Below are 19,890 nucleotides of genomic sequence, written 5' to 3' on the forward strand. Positions count from 1 at the left end.
AAATAATTTAGAAAATAAAAATATTTACTTTTACTTAGTAAAATAAATTGGTCGGTGATTAGTGTCAATCATTTTATAATAATAAAATAGCAAGAATAGGTATCCATTAATTTCAAAAGTTGTTTAGCTGTATTAATATCTTTTGCAACATCATAATATTATCTTTGTGAAACTACATTTTCACAACTATTCAAATAATAAATTACAAACAGATGATGCTTTTCGGTATAGACTTAAGATGGAATATCACGCAATGTGGTTCATCACACTGGACATTGATTACTAATGTAAAATATATAATTTATTCACAGATCAGTGATGTGACATCAAGTTAAAATTAGGATGTCCCATTATAAAAATAAATTGAGCAGTACATGTATTATTAGTCGTTATTTAAACCAATATAATGATAACAAATTAACATTTTAAATACGTTAAAATAAAAATAGGTACTTATCATTAAAATATTGTTTTCTAATGCGATACCACCAAACATATCTATGTAAAAAAAAATAAACAATATTAAAACCAACACGAAACAAATATTATCCCAATATCTGTAGGTATTTAAAATAGAAATGACAGCTAATTAAATACAAATAGAAAAATTCAGACACAGAGCCGTTGTATTTATAAAAGTAAAAATTAAATTACTTCAAAGTTCAAATCAATATAAAATATTGTTAAGAATATTTATTAACTAGTTATTAAAATAAAACTTACGATTTTTTTTTGCTTATTCACAGTTTCAAGTCATGCGTTTTAATTGCGAACATTATAGACAATAGATAATATTAATATGTAACATTATTTATTGCACGATAGTTGTGTATAATAGTTCTCCGTGATTTCGTTTGATTGCATTTATTTCTAATATATATATGATACACTTAAATATATCTCATCAATAATATATGTATTTTATAATTGTTGGCAAGGAAAAATAAAATTCTTCTTACCACACAATTTGCGGTTCTCCTCATTGTTGTATATTATTAAAAAAATATTTTAATACATACACGATTACAGAATTGTTTGCGGTGATATGACAAGCAAACCACAAAATATTTCCACCCATCACCTCTCGAAAACAGAAAAACATCTAAACATCATAGAAGATATTACAGTTTAAATGAATAAATTATTAAAACTTTCAACGGGTCTAGCCCATCTCTCCCACTAGAATTTATCATATTTTTGTACCATTGCTCGCGTGATAAAATACGATATCGTCTGTAACGTCTTATATTTTTAGATATCCGGTTAGAATTTTTTTTTTAATTTCTTATAATAAAGTTAAAATTAAATTTTATGATTTTGCGAACCTATACCAATACTTATTAACATAGTTGGATTTTATAAAATTAATTTGCTTTAGAAAAAAATGTATTGGGACTCCATCATCTGAGCCGTACACGTCGACGGTAATAATTAATAATGTCAAATAATACTTCGCGTCTTAACGAATCAGACCACGAGCTTCACTCAAAACCAAAAAGGTCCAATTTTAGTGGGTTAAACGTCTAGTTCGCGTCAGACATAATCATGATAATATAGTATTATACCAAATCGAATAATGTTATTTCGACGTCGACGCGACGGTCATTGTCGTCGCGTCTTCGGTGTAGCGCGTATATCGCATGACATTATAGAACGTCAAATAAACACGCATATTATTATTATACAGGGCGGCCCATCACGTTTTCTAATTTCCTCGTGCCATAACTAGACGAGAAAACATCGTACCTATAAAATAGGTCATCCTGTAATAATAATAATAATAATAATAATAATAAATGCACCGTGCCGAGCGCTGGACCCGATGGCGATCGACTTTCGGTCCCTCGGGAGAGTGTTGGGGGGAGGGGGGGGGCGCCGTCGTCGTGCAAAGCGTGTATATAACAATAATTAATATTTAAATGTATACACTAAAACGGTTTACGGCGAGTCTTGGATGACCGGCGGGCCGACCGTATATCTTCGGACCCAACTCCACGTGTAGGTGCTAATATATCATTGCGTTTAATGCCACGGCGTTAAGTGACACATTTTTAGCGCGTATCGAATTATTCGATAACCGCGCTGCATCCCGCAGATATTATATATTATTATTATTATGCGTATTACGATTTATGACTTCGATTCGGCTCCGCCAGACGGCCATTTGAACACGCGTGACATTCCGGGACAGCGTCACGTAAGAATTAATACCGTACCACGTACGTATCTCTGCAGTCGTCCACGGCGATCTAATTAATGCGATCGAAAAAAAAAGAGTTTAGAGTCGAAATCGACGACCCTTTTTATTTTTAATTGCCGGAGCACCTCCTCCCCACGATCGCGATACCATGCCATCGTTATTCAATTTAATTTATTGTCCCATCCAATCTGTTACTGGTTTATTCTGTACTCTAAAAATATGAACGACATCCTACTATAATACGTGTATAACGTATGGGGGTACAAAACGATTCCGTGTAGCATTTATAACAGCGAACGAAATCGTGCGCGTTTTGAGGCACGCGATTCCGTACGTTTTTACTTAAGATTTTTGTACAATGCTGCCAGATTTCCATAAGGTTACGTATTCGACTTAGTATAATAGCGATGGGCCGTTTGACATTGTATAAATACTATAAATCATCAAATATATATTAAAGTTGACACAACTTGTAAGCTTTATTTTTCTCAAACATATTACGACTTAGATTAAGACGTATTGAGTTTCGTTTTTAATGTACTTTATTCAGTATATTTTTTTATACACTATATTTACTACTTGACACACATATACACGTACCCTGTGTGCAAAATATGTTCTCATAGACATTACATAGTAGGCACATTATAGCTATAACAGTAACATCATTAAATTAATAACACACATCGGCCATAAAATCATTATACATCGGATAAGTATTTAGTATATGTATAGTATATATAATAAGTTATAATAAAGATATTATATCTCCATTATCGCTATTGTATTCGTTTAAAATGTTACCTATATAGTCGGGTTTTTTTTTTCAAGTACAACAGATAAATCGAAAAGATTTCATAGAACATTTAATGTTCAACTACCTAGTCCACACCCTTCTATTTGTTTGGCATTATCATTGATGAAGAAAACACAAGGAGAAATCTACACAAAAATAAGACGAGCATCTTAAGGACGTTTCAATCAAATGGTCTTAACCAACACACGACGATTAGATCAAACAATTAATGATTAATAACGCATGTATAAGATTCACCAAAATATAATAAAATATATTTTGTAATAAGTACCAATGTATCAATTTTTAAATGGTAAAAACGTTTATTTAACTTAAATATTAAGTTAATTTGAATAATTTTTTTTTTTTTTTAAAAGTTATTATTTAGGAAAATCAAAGAAATTGATAAATAATAAGTAAGTAACTAGGTATAATAAAAATTTAATTATTGTACAAAAAATCATACGCAATTGCGTTCTGTTTAAAGTCATTTTGACAGTCTATTATTTATTAAAAATTGAATGGATTCGTATTTTCAAAAATATAAATCGTGCTTTACCGGTATAATGAAACTGTAGTACAACCGTTTTTTTTTTTTTATGTGGGGAACCATTGTGACGGATCTACAAAATGTAGTCTTTTACCCACAGAAAATCACTGCAATGCTAAACAGTCATATAGACTTGATCAGTGTTACGACTTACGAACTATTACACTTACACATATATATTATATGCTTGAATAGATGGCGATTTAGTTTAATATTAAGAAGATCGACGATTTTCTGAAAAACACTTTAGTTATTAAACAAAGTCGCAAAACTACTGCTTCAAGAATTTTTTAAATATTTGTGTTTCTTTAATCATTAAAATTACTATTAGATCTTTTACAATAAATAACAATACATAATAAAATACATGAATACATAATCATACGTCTTATAAGCTACGGATGATAGTAATCAAACATAAAATATAACAGCACGAAATATAATTTACATTTTAATAATTAATCTTTAATGAAATAAAATGTTTCTATTTCCTAGACGAGATATGTCGGAGATAAAAACTATTGACTTCATAAATATAATCAAATTTATAATTAATTACAAATAACAAGAAGCCTTTCCAATATTACATGTTACAAAATAATAATTACCCTTCAAACCTTAAAATATATGTATATTTTTTTTAATCAATGCGCTTAGGGATCATTTAAGAGGATAAGCCCTCGTAAACCACCCCTCCCATCATCACCTATGTATACGCGTATCGCCTAATCGACTGTAAACTAATAACAATAATGTACATATTGCCTACTGATGCGTTCATCGTAATTTGGTTGTACGGTCAAAATGCCTGTTTTACATACTATATTGCGTCCAACGCACATAATATCGTTTGACGATAAAAATCAATCAAACGTCCAAGACTATCTAGTGTTAATGTAATATAATACAAGAGTATCTACTTACGCATGGTATACCATCATCATAAGATGATCCTTGAAATTTCAATGCGATTAAAATCGTTTTTATTCAATCTTATATTTTTTATATTCTGTTCGTTATATTATATTTGATAATAAATTAAGATTACGTCAGATAGAGCTAAAAACAAACAAAAAATATATATTGCGATTTGCATAATCTGGGACCCATATGAGCAGATATATATATACAAGTATATAAAATTCAAAATACCATTACTATTAAATTTATTACTTTTCGTCAAATTATACACAATTAAACCATATATGATTTGGAAGTTGGAACTACATGGTCATATAGTCTGTTCCGGTTTGAGGAAAAAAAAATATAATAAATAATTCATATATTCTATTCGAATTTATTTTAAATAAAAAATTGGATATTGTGTAATAATTTGAAAAATCGTTTCCTGTAGATTTTATTCGAAAACATTTTTACTGTTTTTTTAAAATCTTAAGTACATAATATAAAGGACTTTAAAACGAATTTCATTTACTTTTATAGTAAATATTTGAATAAAAATAAATTACAATACTTATTTATATTATTATTATTATTTAAATATTTAATATTATTATTCTAATATAGCCGTTTTTAATAATATAATATATTATATTATTATGTATAATACTCGTATGTAGCAAATTACATAATATTATTATAATGCATTAAATAAGATTTAGAAATTAATAATATTAAAACAATATTTGATGCCTGACACTGCATTTTTCTTCTTTATTTTTAACTAATTTATATAAATACATTCATATCATTAAATATTTTGCTGATCATAATAGGCGATTAACTGTTTTTATAAAAATAATTTATAATAACTTTTATTTTACATTCTGACTAGAATCGATAGACTAGAGCGACGAATGTATTGATTTTACAATGATGAGTTTTTTTCCGTGATGGTTGAGTACACAATAAGTTGTCGATATAACACTTAGATTTTTTTAAAAAGTGAATGGTTTTGGATATAAAATTGGATCTAGTTTGTATTTCGAATACTTCGAAGAGGTTAAACTTAAAGGATTCTCAGTACTTATTTTTATAATCGGTAAAACAAAAAATTAAGAGAAAATGGAAATTTTACACAAATCTAATTTTGACCAAATCGATTTTGTTTTTTTTTATGTAATTCAAAAACCAAAACCATAAGTATTTGAAATTTTCAAGTATGATTAAATTTATAAATTATATGTATGGTAATTAATATGATAATATTTTAACTATTTTTGAGCTATTTATAGGCGAAGAAATTCAAAATATTTTTTAGTTTTTATTCTATAAATGATCATAAAAAGTTATACGCTAAGTAAAAATTCTTGAAAATTTAATACAAGATCCCACAAACGTTATTAAGATCTGTATAAAAAATAAAAATATATAGGTACAATTTTTTCTTATATTGAAGTTAAAATTTTGACGAAATTCGTAACAATTGTAAACTATATTATAATTATTAAGAATTCATAAAAACTTTTGTATCTAAGTTTTTAAGTTTTACTTAAAATTGTATATTATTATATTAACATTTTCGATTTATTTTAAAATTATATATTTATAGGTACTACATGAATCTATTTTTACTGATTCATGGTATTTACAGAAATATGTTATTAAATTGTGTGTTGTATAAAAAACTAATGTGGTATAAATGAATATTATTATTATAATTAAATATTAATAATATAATAAATGCAATTAAAAAAAAAATATATATATATATATTACCAGCTTACTATTATAATAATACTAATAGTGAAATAAATGACTAATAAGTATAATAACAAAATAAAATAAACATATCAATTGTTGATATATGCCGATGGACCGATTCTGCTCAGAGTAGTTTTTCGAATATAATGATATATCTATGAATTCAAATTTAATTATAATAGTAATACATTCGATACCTAATGTATGGCAGACTGGTACTAACTTACCTACCCCTCTTTATGTTTATTCAGTATAATATAAACGAATATAGCATACTTTTTATGATTTGATTTGTATTGCATTTAATTTCACTTCCCAAGAATTAAAGAATTTTAAAGGTTTTCATATTTTTTATTTTATTATTGAATTAAACTTGAATTTCTAATAATAATTAAATAAAATTATTATTTGGCGAAATTTTCAATTTTTTAAAAAGTATTATTCGTTATTATGGAACATTAAACATACTGATAATTACAAAATCATTACACTCAGCTTTTTAGTTGACTGCGTGTAGATATAAATAATAAATATTGACCAACTGTCGCATTTTCATAAGGCTTTTGTGTATTAACTGTGAAATAATAATAGTATACATACTGCTTAAGCAAGTCAAAGGAACATTCTACAAGTGGTCAGGGAACTTCTCACCCTAAAACTTTCTACATTTAGACATTTGACTCATAAATACCTGATGTGCGTCGGAGCACTGTAACATGCACACCGTATATCAAACAATAGTCATAATTTTCATAATTTATTATGAACTAATAAAACATATTTTAGCTGTAGTAAAAACAACAAGAAAATTGCATTTAAGAACAAACAAATTTAATTAATTAAGTAAAATACGATGGATTTAAATTTAATAAAAACATCTATGTAATGATGATTTCGAAGAAATTTAAACGGATAGATTAAAAGTCAAATGTCAACGCAAAGGTCCATAAGATGTTAGAAATATGTATACAATCCAGCAAACAGTAGTTAAAGTGGGTCAAAGAGCCGAGCGACCGATGATTCAGTACAGGGATGTCGCAAACGATTTATACAGTTTACAAAACAGTGAGAAAATTATGTGACGTTTTTTGTACGTCGCGCGACGTAGTTATGTCTGTTCGCGAGTTTTATGTGCATAACTTTGTTAAGAATGCCGATCGTTAAAAATCTCGACGGGCGATACAAAGTTGTGAACAGGAAATGCTAAGTGCTTTCGCAGGTCCGCGTGACATGTTATAAAGAGCGTATTTAGAATTCGTCAACGGAAGTGAACATATACTCGCGGTCGACTACATACACACAAACACATCGAGAAAATAAATTAAACAAAGTCATGATACTTATCACATACGCGTATAATATCGCACAGGTCTTCTGTGTGTTTGCAACTTTGTCCCAAATGATGTGCTATTATTACGACCATTATTCTGTAGTGGCGAATCCTGCAGTGGTTTATTCACTATGGATACACTATACGTTTTTCGTATATTCTTCTATAGGACGATTCTCGAATAAAAGGAAAACTCGTTTATCAGGGAGAGGTCCCCGAATGACTATCTTATTGACCGAACCGATGGAAAAGTTTGAGTATCGTTCGAGTACAAGTTTGACTTTAGAATCATGGCTGCTGAAATAATATAGAACGAATCATATAGTTTCATCGGAGAGTACTTTGTTAACTTATTCGATTGATTGATTTTTATTTTTTGTATGTATATACAAGTATGATATGCTACTAAATTAACCATAAAAAAAAAACATAAAATATCTACGGTCGGACACTCAACGGCTTAATATACTTTCAAAACAATTGTTGAAACTTAATTGAGTGGATCTGAATGAGATTTTTTTTTAATATTTTACCATGAAACCATGTCTACTCAGTACAATGCTCACCCGCATAGCAACTCGTGTAGGTTTATTTTTATTTTATCAATCTCCGCGGTCGTTCGTGGAATTCAAATGCATAAAAAATGCAACACGTACGCTTTAGAGGGAACTCGCACAGACACCGCCCATCCCACCGTCGCTATGAGAACCAATTTTTTTGGAAAAGCCGTATACACTTATTATACATATATACTATTGTCCGGCTCGTGTGGTACATTATTCGAGCCGTATTTTATGTACTACACCCGGGGGGTCAGTCGAAATAAATGAACACCATATCATTGTTATATTTTTTTGGCTAAAAATGTGTTTGACAGTTAATTTTGCGAACGCGTTTCCGTGTATTGTTTTTATATTATATAATAGTAAAAACTACAAACGCTATATACTCGGTCAGTTTACGATTTTCGCGAAGTAGATAGTTTTGTTTTCAGTTTATTTATTTACATTTACTAAACTTTTTATTTAGGGACCCAGCTACATATATGGTTATGTTTTTCACATTTCCTTAAGGATTCCAGGATGGCGCATATTTACGTACATAGAATTAGCACCGGTTAACGTTGGGTATAGTGATCATTTATATTTCCTCGGTCTAAACTTTACATACTGAGTGGTCATCGACGCATTTACGTCACGAAAACTACAAGGATTACACGCACTTACGCACTAGTTAACCGTATATTATGTAAATGGTAAAATGATATTCATGTCCACAACTAATAAATAATGCCTTTGTGACCAGAAATTCCAATGATCCTCTATGCATAATGTCTTTAGCGTTAAAATTGATACTAATCGGTCTTGTTATGTGAATGTAAAGCAACTCGCTTAAGAACCAACGACCACGTAAAACACAAAAAAACATCACTCTTTATTCGATTTCATAATAAATATTTTACTCATCTCAACAAATCATTACATTGTGTATACAGAATAATCGAAAACACCTGATCAGTGCACCCGTGGGCATAAATACAGAGTTGGCCGGCTATAATTAACAGGACATTGTATATGTACACATATATTTTATCCGATAATACTGTATGGAAAGTAATTAGTATTATTAACACAAACATCAGTTGACAGTTGTTTTATAAAAATCCCGTTAAATTAAAAATGCGATTATAGTTATTGGTTAGTATAGGCACTAGGTAGTATAGCTATTTCGATTGATTTATCGATTGGGTTTGAAATTGTATACAAAGTTTGATTATACAGTGACGGTCTATACATTTGTCCAAAACTCAATTGAAACGAGATAATGTTCTTTGAGTGATTAAATCGTTTCAAAAGGAAATGGGTATTATTCGATCTCATATATTTTGTAAGTTGGAAATAATACAAGTCAAGAGTTTTCCATTTATGGTGCAATATGTTAAATGTAATTATGGTTCTTTGGCATATTTTTATCAGACTACATCCATTAACATAAACGTAATTTTTAAACCAATTGTTTGTCATCCTTATAAAGACTCAGTAAAAAAAAAACATAAACAGACTTAAGATGTGTACATTTTCCATCATAATAACAAACAGTGTAATGAAATTGGATACCAAATAAATATTTTTTTCGTTATAGAAAATACCAGATTATGTAATAAATACCTACATTTTTTTTTGTGTTAGATTTAATATCAATATTTATATTGATATATAGACTATAAATATAAATTATACTAAACTATATTTTATAGACCTTTTTTTTTAATTTTAAACATAAAACACATATTTATACAAAAAAAAAAAAATATTGTTTGTAGATTTAAAAGTAACTAGTTATCTGAACCTATATTGATTTTATACTATTATCCTAAGTAGTAATATAAATATCAAAGGGATAAGAAAAATCCATAAAATTATTATTTTTACGTAAACACATTACTTTAATGCATTTTAAAAATCACCTATTATTATTAAACGTAATTTAGTTAGTTTCTTTTGTTGGTATATACAGATATTATTTAGTCTATAATATACAGCTGCTGCCAAATACACTCAATTTTTACTTTCATCATTGTAAGTACTCAACATTATTATTGAAAACATAATTACAACGCTAAAAAACGTTGTATCTTTAAAAAAATATGGCTAAAACGGATAATGAAAAATATTAAACGATATAATATTATAATGCTTATTATTAACTCATAATTAATAAAACAGATATCTAAATAAAAGGAGTATCGAGGAAGTTTGACGATATTTGATTATAAAAATTAATTACTAAAATATTAATTATTTAAAATAATCACTTAATTGTAGTGAATTAACATAGTTCGGATACGCAAACTATAAAATGTATAGCGAACAACGTATGTTATTTAGGAATATATATATATATATATAAAGAGGGTATTATTTTTTTATATACTTTATTTTTTACGGACTAAATCGCGTGAACAACAACGACAAAATGTCTGTAAGAAACCTATAATTTACCGTGTACACCATAAAACCGTGTGGTGTGTATTGATATTTGATTTTAGATACATATACGTATATAGTATTTATCGAAATATATTCGTCGTAAATTATCTGTGCCCCAATATTTTGCGATTAAAATATCAAAACCAGTAGTACCTATATACATATAAACACAAAATATTACGATCCCGTTTGTAGTGTGAGTAGTGGTAATGTTGTTAGGGTGGTATATTAGGACTGGGAAGGGTGGTATTTCGAGTTTTACGATATTCGAATGGTTTTACGTCCGCGTCAATGTACAACGGGCTTTGCGGGTAATCATTATTATAATAGCAATAGCTTATTACTAATAAGACTATAAACCTCGTTTATTAGACTAAGATGTATGATATATACGATTGTATACGAATGTATACATACATTTATGCTGTGAAACGGAAATACCCACAGTCAACACAATAATATAATATAAAATAAATTGTTATTATTATTTATTACAAAAAAACGTGCAGACTATATAATAGTATTGTATAGTGTCACTCCACACGCATAGTTCGCAAAGTTAATAATTATTCTACTCAAGTTGTCCATAAAATTACATATAATAATAAAATATTTCGCTGGTAATTTAATACGTTTGTTATTAACTTTCGTTATAATATAGAACGACACTCGAGTAGGAAATGCGTTTAATTCATCTCCAGACGAGTGTACCACTTAAAATTTATTGTTATTGTTTTTCCTCCAAAGTATGCCATGTCGATTCCATCGTCAAAACTTAATAGAAAAAAAAAATCAATAAAATTCACAAACATATAATGTATATTAAAATCATAAAACCCGAAAATCCAAAAAATATTTTTTGTTTTTACTTTTATTCAAAAAAATACGTATCTCAGCAACGGCGTTACCACCAATTACCATCAGCGAGAGACATAGAATGAACGATATCCACGAGTGCATTTTTATTTTATAGACTTCTCGCACGATGCTCGTAAGTCATAAGTCATGTAAAGATATAGTATTTTCACTATTAAATTTTATTATTCTCAGTAAAACGTGTATACTTGAATAAAAGTAAATTATTTGAGGATTTTTTGATTTTATTATAAAATTTTCCCAATTATATCTACTAAATTTAATAATAAATATATTATACATATAAATAAGCAGTAAAACATTTTATAACCTCATGCATTTAATTTCTTCTTAACTTGATGTTTTTTTTCCCGTGTTTGCGATAGTTTTATTATACTTATTTGTAACACTAAACATATTATGATTTTTCATGAAATTTAATATCGTATTCGTATTATTGTTAATATTATTATTTTTTTTTTGTGTATGTTTATCAGATGATCACAGCTTAACTAAATACCTCACACACGTATAACTTCCAGTGTTCCCTGCTTGATATATCCAATAAACATTAAGTATCTAGCCGATATTATATAGAAGTTATATTATATTACACAAGCTATTTAATCACCCGTCACAATCGTTTACACATTACGTGTATTTTATTCGATAAAATGTTGTCTACCGAATATGGAGAATGAACGTCATTCGTAAAGACAATAACTTATTGCAATAATATAGTGGGTCAGAGAATTTTAAAAATAAAATATTTACAAACAAAAAAACACGAAATAAGTGTGATATATATGTATATATATATATTATAAATAGGTATACATGAAAAACACACGAAGGAAATAAATCATGAGCATGTGCAAAATATAAAAAGTTAAAGTGAAAACCACATAATCGTAAAATCAAAATGGAATATATTTTTACTTGCGGAGTATAATTTTTCAAAAATATAAACGAATAAATACCTTTTTAATACGTTTCATGTCTATTTTAAATTCCAAACACGTGGGACAAGTATTCTTTGTTATGTTCTTCTTTGCTATGTAAGCTAGTTTAAAAAAAAAATGAAAATGATAGTGAACAAAAATAAAAATATAGAGTTAAAGTTTGAAAAAAAAACTTTGTCTTTGTATAAAATTACAGTAATACTTAATGTTAACAAATACGAAAAAGATACTTAAAAGAATGTACATTTTTCAAATAAATGATGATAATATAATCTAAACATTTAACTTAAAATCAATAATATTTCTATCCATGATGTAAGTAAAATAACAATACCGATTTGACTACAGGTAAAAATAAAAATCCATAACAATAGTTATTGGTATTTGGTTTTATAATTTTATTTAATTTTCGATGAAATATATTTGATATAAATTGTAACTATGTGTATTGAATATAATAAACGTAAACGTGTATTTTTCTAGTACTTATCGTAACAAAGAATAGCGAGTAATATGTATATATACATATATATATATCATTATATTTATATTACATACAAATAATAAATTAACAAAAAAATGATTGTCAAACAATCCCTTTGTCAGATCATTTGGTGTCGATTTAGGACTTTAACACGTTAACAATGAGAAATAACAAATACGGCGACAATATTATAATGAACGCTTACAGCAATTTTGTATATACATTTCGTCACATTATCATAATATAATTTTGTACCATAAACTACTCGGTACTTTGTGCAAATTTGTTTTCGTATTTCTTTGATTTCTTCACGACTATTATATTATAGTTTTTTACTGTGCACAGAAAACGCCATTGGTTGAGACAGCGTCTACGCGTAGAACATAAATAACAATACCATATATTCTATATTGTCATCAGTATTCGTATAATAATATGATACAGTAATGGGGTTGGATGGGGGTGAAAAAATAGAAGGAAATTCCTTTTTACAGACAACTACTTTTTACCAACACGTCATTGCATTATACATTGTTCTCAACCTTTATATTTTTTATCGAATTCGGAGTGCAATTATTATTATTACACCGATTATATATTTTTCGGAGCATCTGATAGGCTGGTTTTTATCACACACCGTTTTCCCACGAAAAACGAAATAATATGACAGTCGTCGGTGGATAACGGGCCACGGAAGACCCGCAGGTCACGATATTTTTTACAAATTGCTCGGTCGAAAAACACTAACGGTTTACAACAATGGAGCACTTCATTATAATTTTTGGGGAACAGCATAAATGTGACAAAGAATCGGTGAAATAAAAGAAGATAAAAACTTGCACAGCATTTATAACATTCGTGACAATGGCGTAACTTCAATATGTGTTTCACGTATATATTGTAAATATTGAAGTAACCATGCTTTATTATTTTTATAATAATTAAAATATCTGTCAAACATGAATTGAATACATTTGTATGTAGTCGAAAACCGTATATAGAATTTTCAAGGTGTTATTACTTTGTTGGAGAATAATAATAATGATTTTGAGAAAGCATTTGGTATAATAACTCAATAGATCAGTATGTATGATATCATACAACGTCTGTGGTTATACAGATGTGGTAGTATTAATCTATTAATACATTATTACATTCATATTTATCTCGGTTTATGTTTTTAGAAAATTTTTTTTTTTTTATATATAACATTTTTACGATTACCTATCAACCCTTATTATTATTATTATTATATTAATTGTATTTTGTGTAGATACATTTATATTTTTATAATAAATTGACAATTCTTATTATTATTATTTCGTCCAGGATATTAATTGAATGTTTAAACATTGTACATTTAGATGAGTTATGGTGCTGAACAAATACTCCAATGTTTACGAGCATTTTACATTTGAGTGAAAAGTTGTTATGTGGATACAATAAATACCACGAAAATCTTTGTTTTTCGTCCATAGATTTTAAACGTCACCAAACAATACAACATTATAATAAACTTAATATTTTGGCGTAGTCTACAACAATCGTGAATATAAACTACAAGCACTACACTACTGAAGTCAACAGCCACTGGTGCTCATTCCTATCAACCACCACTTCAAAACACAAACAGTGCGACTAGATCGACTGAAGTTGAAGTACCTATATCATTATATATACACCAAAATACTATGACGAATCGCATAATATAATATTATAAACAATTATAAAGACATAAAATACTTGCTTAAAAATTGAATACAAACAATCGAATAGAAATAGGATGTGCATAAAAAAGTAACTCATGTATTAATGGAAACACCTAAATAACACTTATATTATATTTTATTATTATACTCACATATACCAATGGTATCATATTATCCGATCGGAGTAGAAATTATTATTTTAGACCAACGACGAGTGACGACGTATGACAGTTATCCGGATGAAAACATAATGGTGTAATATATAATATACACACTATACTCATCAAACTATAATATAATGTTATGACAGCATCTGTTTTACGGACGAACAATGACGGCAATTTATACACGAAACGACGATGATAATGGTTATTATTATAATTATTATTATTACTGCCACTATACTACTATTATTAGTTTATTACGTTCGGTTCATTCGATAATAATTAACGGGAGCGCAAGCGCGTATGTCTCTGAATCCGTCAGATCGGAAAGACTGATTCAGCGTAAATTGCCAACAAACGATATTTACTCCGGATATCCTCCAAAATATTATGTACATGAAACGCATCTTGCTATTCTCTCTTATAAAATATTGTTTCAATACAGAGAATTTCACTTAAAGAATATTAATTACCAACTATGTTAATACAATAGTGACTATAATATAAAACCTAATTATTGTGCAAAAGAAATGATTACAGTTAAAATTGCACTGCAACTGTGCTTTGTCGTACATAGTTCCACGAAACGTTTTGTTTTTATATTTTGCTGAAAAATCGCATTCACGAATACTATAGTAAACTGGTCGAATAATGGTTGTACGAATAAATAAAAAAATTATCGAAATGGGTTGGTACAAAGCTGTTTTAAATAAAACGTGTAAGGATAAAGGATATTATCATTAATAGATCAAGGTAGAAATAATATAGAATTTATATTAATTTAAGAGTACGTTTACCTTTTAAAAATGTCCCTACACAAATTCTGCTGTACAGAGTTGGCACTATCCTGATCACTGCAGTCTTACTTTCTTGTTCCTATTAAAATAATAATGATTAGATTAGCTTTAAGTAATTTTGAAGTGATTTTTGATCGTTCAGCAATTTCGGTATTACAAGTCAAAGATAAAAATGTCTAATCTCAGTAGTTAGTCATCGCGGTGTACTGTTTTAATATATGTATTACCATTGTATCTGCGTATAATAATACGAAATAGTATAGGAAAACAAAAGAGTTTCTAATAATACTAGAAAATTGTTCAGCATTTTTTTCCTACGCGAATAATATCGTTTGGGCTATACAACCGACAGAGAGTAATAATATCATAACAACTTTGTAATATTATTTTTGTACAGTTTACCATTTCATAATATATATCAACAATAAACATACAGTATAAATATTGTATCTGACGTCGTTAACTGTATACATAACATGTACACACACACACACACACACATATATATATATATAATACATATTATTATTAAATCGAAGATTATTAATCTGTAGAGCACTAAAAAAAACCCGAGGATTTAAAAATTCTTTGTTATTAAAAATAAAAAAAAGGTTATTGAAAAAACATCTATACATACGACGTATACTATTCATTTAATTTATACGATACTATTCATATAATTTATATGCTTAGATAAAATAAAATGAAAATAAAATGCATTGTTTACCTACATTTTTTTTCTTTTTGCAAAGTTGCAAAGTGTGGTTGGTTATTTGCTAAACTATGTAATATTATTATTATCTTTTCAATTTTTTTTCATATAATAATGTCATGTAAAATAACTGAAATAGTCGCATATAACAGATTATAGTTGAATATATATTATGTATACATATAATGTCGTAATTTATTCAATATTTCTTAGTAAATTTTACATGGAAATCATGGAATTTTGATAAAACTTTTAAAAGTATTGTAAGATACCTGCGTACGTTTATTCTGTAAGTCTGTTGTCTTTATAAAGTTACACTTTTTGAAAAAAATCTCAACGTTTAAAAGAAAAATATCATTCCACCCAATACATATATATATATATATAAATGGAACATGTCAGTGTATGACGTTTTATTGTTCTTTGCAGATATTTATTTTATAGTTGCTTTTCGTGTCGGGAATACATTTCTCAGATCAATCATTAATTATATCCTGTCCAACCTGCAATCACCGTGCTCTTTGACACCCCCCGCATCACAGTCACCCACGTGACCCATCGTTGATAACCCCTGACGTGACTGATTACTCGACAATATACACTACCGCCCCTTTATATGCGATTGTCCTTAGGTATTGTATAACGCGCGTAGTGGATATTATATACGAACGAGGGCGGACAAATAAATAATAATAAACGTCATTCAGCGGACGCATACTAGACTTATATTGTTATTATATTAGGCATATTGATATTGTTTTATTTCCAAGGCACGAGACATAATATTGACATTGTTGTTGAGACAACTGTCGTCTGTGCGATTTATTCAAACTGAATAATATTGATTCTGCAGTATAATATTATACGGTAGAATAAAATCATATTTTATATTTTATTTATATTTTACGTTTTATGTATCATTTATATAGAGGACATTTTTATTATTAAAAAATATGAACTGGTGACCTCACGTGCAATTTTGGGGGTGCACAACGGCTGCTACGACGACGCATCATCCATATTATTATATAGTTACTTCGTGGTAATGCTTGTGGTATTATTCGCTCCCCGCAACGAGTTTGGCGTACACGCGCTGAATTTCGACTTCACGACAACGCCCCACCGCTTATATCTTAATTGGCGTGGAAAAAAGTTCTTCGGTACTTTGAAAGTAATTATGGGTGGCGGTGACCTTTGTGCGAAAATATTTCGACCACAATTAGGGTCTGTAAAGTTTTTGGCCACCACCAGAACCACGACAGTTCCTATTTCTTTTGACTCGTGACTCATTATCACCATGTTCTGTTTGGCAGTGTTGTCTTCGCAAATTTTAACACACGGTACGCCGTAATTTACCCCCCGATGGTTAGGTAAAAAAATGTAGATAATCGAAAAAATTAAAATTAATTATGATCAAGAGTAATTCATGAAATACAGATAGGAACCACTGAAGAGACAATATAAATATATCAGTGGTCGGCAACATTTTGGGATAGCAAAGCCTAAAGTAACAATTTATATAATTTCCCACGTTTTTACAGAGCCACAAAAAATGTTTGTTTCAATATTTTAGTATTTGCTTATATATTACACTGCAGTTCGAAAATAAAGTCTTTACTTGACAAAAATCAAATATTATTTCGCTACCATTATATTTTCAATGTGTTATAATATTTATGACATAATAATGTTTACCCAGATTGGTCTTTGAACACAATATTTTCAAAGAAAACAATTTTAATTTATAAATACGATAATTCAGCAACTGGAGAAAATATTTTACATTTCATACTTCTTTAATAAATCATAATATACATTATCATACAACACATTAATACATTACATTCACGAAATGGAAATGGGAATCGAAGATACGGTAATAATGTATTAAACTGTATATTATATCGATTGTAGTTAAAGATTTAATAGTATCGAAAATAAAATATTTCAACTTGATAAAAATAAAGTGTTGTATTACTACCGCGGCATGGACGTGGTACGTTTAACATCTATTATACAATGAAATTAAAATGAATCGGTTTGAAATACTGAACACAATATTTCATACAGTATTTCTGAGCAGATAATTTATATTTTATATTTCTTTAATAAATTATAAACTATATTTTGTTATTATAAGTGTATGCAAAAGTGCAATTTTATATTTATTTTAGTGAAGAATATATTTCAATTAAAGTTCTTGATAGATATTATTGCGTGGTATTTTTATTTTTATAATATATGCTACCATATCGTACATTATAATAATTTAAACTGTTTTGCACATTGTAATAGTATTTTATTAGTTTATTATTAAATTTTATTCAGTTAAATCAAAAACGTATTTATGTGTTATGATGGCAACATTTATTTTCACAGTATTAGGTAGGTGCTCTGTATAATCTATGCTAAATACAATTAGGAGTGTATTCGAAAATCGTAATGATAATTTTTTTTAAATAAATTAAAATTCAAATTCAATTTTATTTAATTGTAAAAAAAAATAATAATATTTATACTTAATATGATATTACGCATTTAATGTTATAAACAAATACATTTTTTTCAATACAAAAAATAATTAAGTAAATTCCGTTTTAAAATACATAATAAATATTATTATTTATGTCTGTACGTAGCTATATATTATAATAATTACTGTAGCAAAAAAATAATAACAAATTCAACCGTAAAAATATTTATAACACTTTTAAAAATGAAATATTTTTTTTTGGATTATGTATGATTCATGTATAAAAGTATAATACGGTCTAGCATGTATATGAACATATAATATATCGTACTTTTAATTTAATATTTAAAAAAATGAATTTAATTAACGTCACAATTAAATTAACTCGTTTGGAAAACAGTTACTGAGTGAATTTAAAGTTCTTCTGAAAACGTTTCACAAAAATAATAGTATTATTTAAGAGTTAAGGTGGAAGTTTATATTTTACTTTAGCAGAGGGTACACAATCCAAAAATTATGAGAAAATATATTTGGAAAATAACAATTGTAGACGGTTTTTTGTTTATAGCCAGAGATTGCTTTTCATTATTATTATTATTATTATTGTTATTTTTTTCAGAATGAGTGTTTTTATCATTATTATATTTCGTGAATTATACGCATTCCCTGAACAGCTTTGGCTCAACAATTTTTTTTTTTTTTTTAGTTAGTAGTTATTATACGTGTACACCGTTGGTGGTTGGTTTGTGAGTGGTTATAGTCACAATAGTATATCGTACTAATGCAATCATTTATTCACGTTTTAGAATAAATTATGGTACAAAATTTTTATGACATTAAAAAAAAAAAAAAAAGGATTCAAGAAAAGTTTTCTAAAGTTATTTTAGAGATGTTTTACTTTAAAAGAGTACAGAATAATAACATGTTGGATAAAGAGCGTTCATTCCGTTCTTTTCAGTACAAATCGATCAGTATTTTTCGATGACTGACGTGATCGAAAACTGATATTAAGATCAAATAAATTTGCTATTTGGTTTTTAATTATTTGTTTAACAAACTAAAATATTTCCACGAACTATGATTTTAAAATTTTCAAAAATACAAACTCTGTTCGACTGCTGCAGGTTTAATACGTTTATAGATTTTATCATTCTATCAATTTCATTTTTTATATTTCTATCAATTTTGTATTCAAATAAAATAG

General features: G+C 27.7%; 1 protein-coding gene across 2 annotated transcripts in view; it reads right to left on the minus strand.

The window, feature by feature from the left end:
• The window catches only part of LOC113555126 (protein artichoke-like), a 197,687-nt gene that overhangs the window by 16,564 nt on the left and 161,233 nt on the right, over nt 1-19,890 (minus strand). The window contains exon 6 of one of the 2 annotated variants that reach the window (XM_026959460.1): nt 15,502-15,580. The exons of the other annotated variant lie outside the window; for it this stretch is intronic. The gene's annotated coding sequence lies outside the window, so the exon portion shown is untranslated. The remainder of the gene's footprint in view (nt 1-15,501; nt 15,581-19,890) is intronic. 2 annotated transcript variants of the gene reach the window in all.

This window comes from Rhopalosiphum maidis, chromosome 2, assembly GCF_003676215.2.
Source record: "Rhopalosiphum maidis isolate BTI-1 chromosome 2, ASM367621v3, whole genome shotgun sequence".
Taxonomy (NCBI): domain Eukaryota; kingdom Metazoa; phylum Arthropoda; class Insecta; order Hemiptera; family Aphididae; genus Rhopalosiphum; species Rhopalosiphum maidis.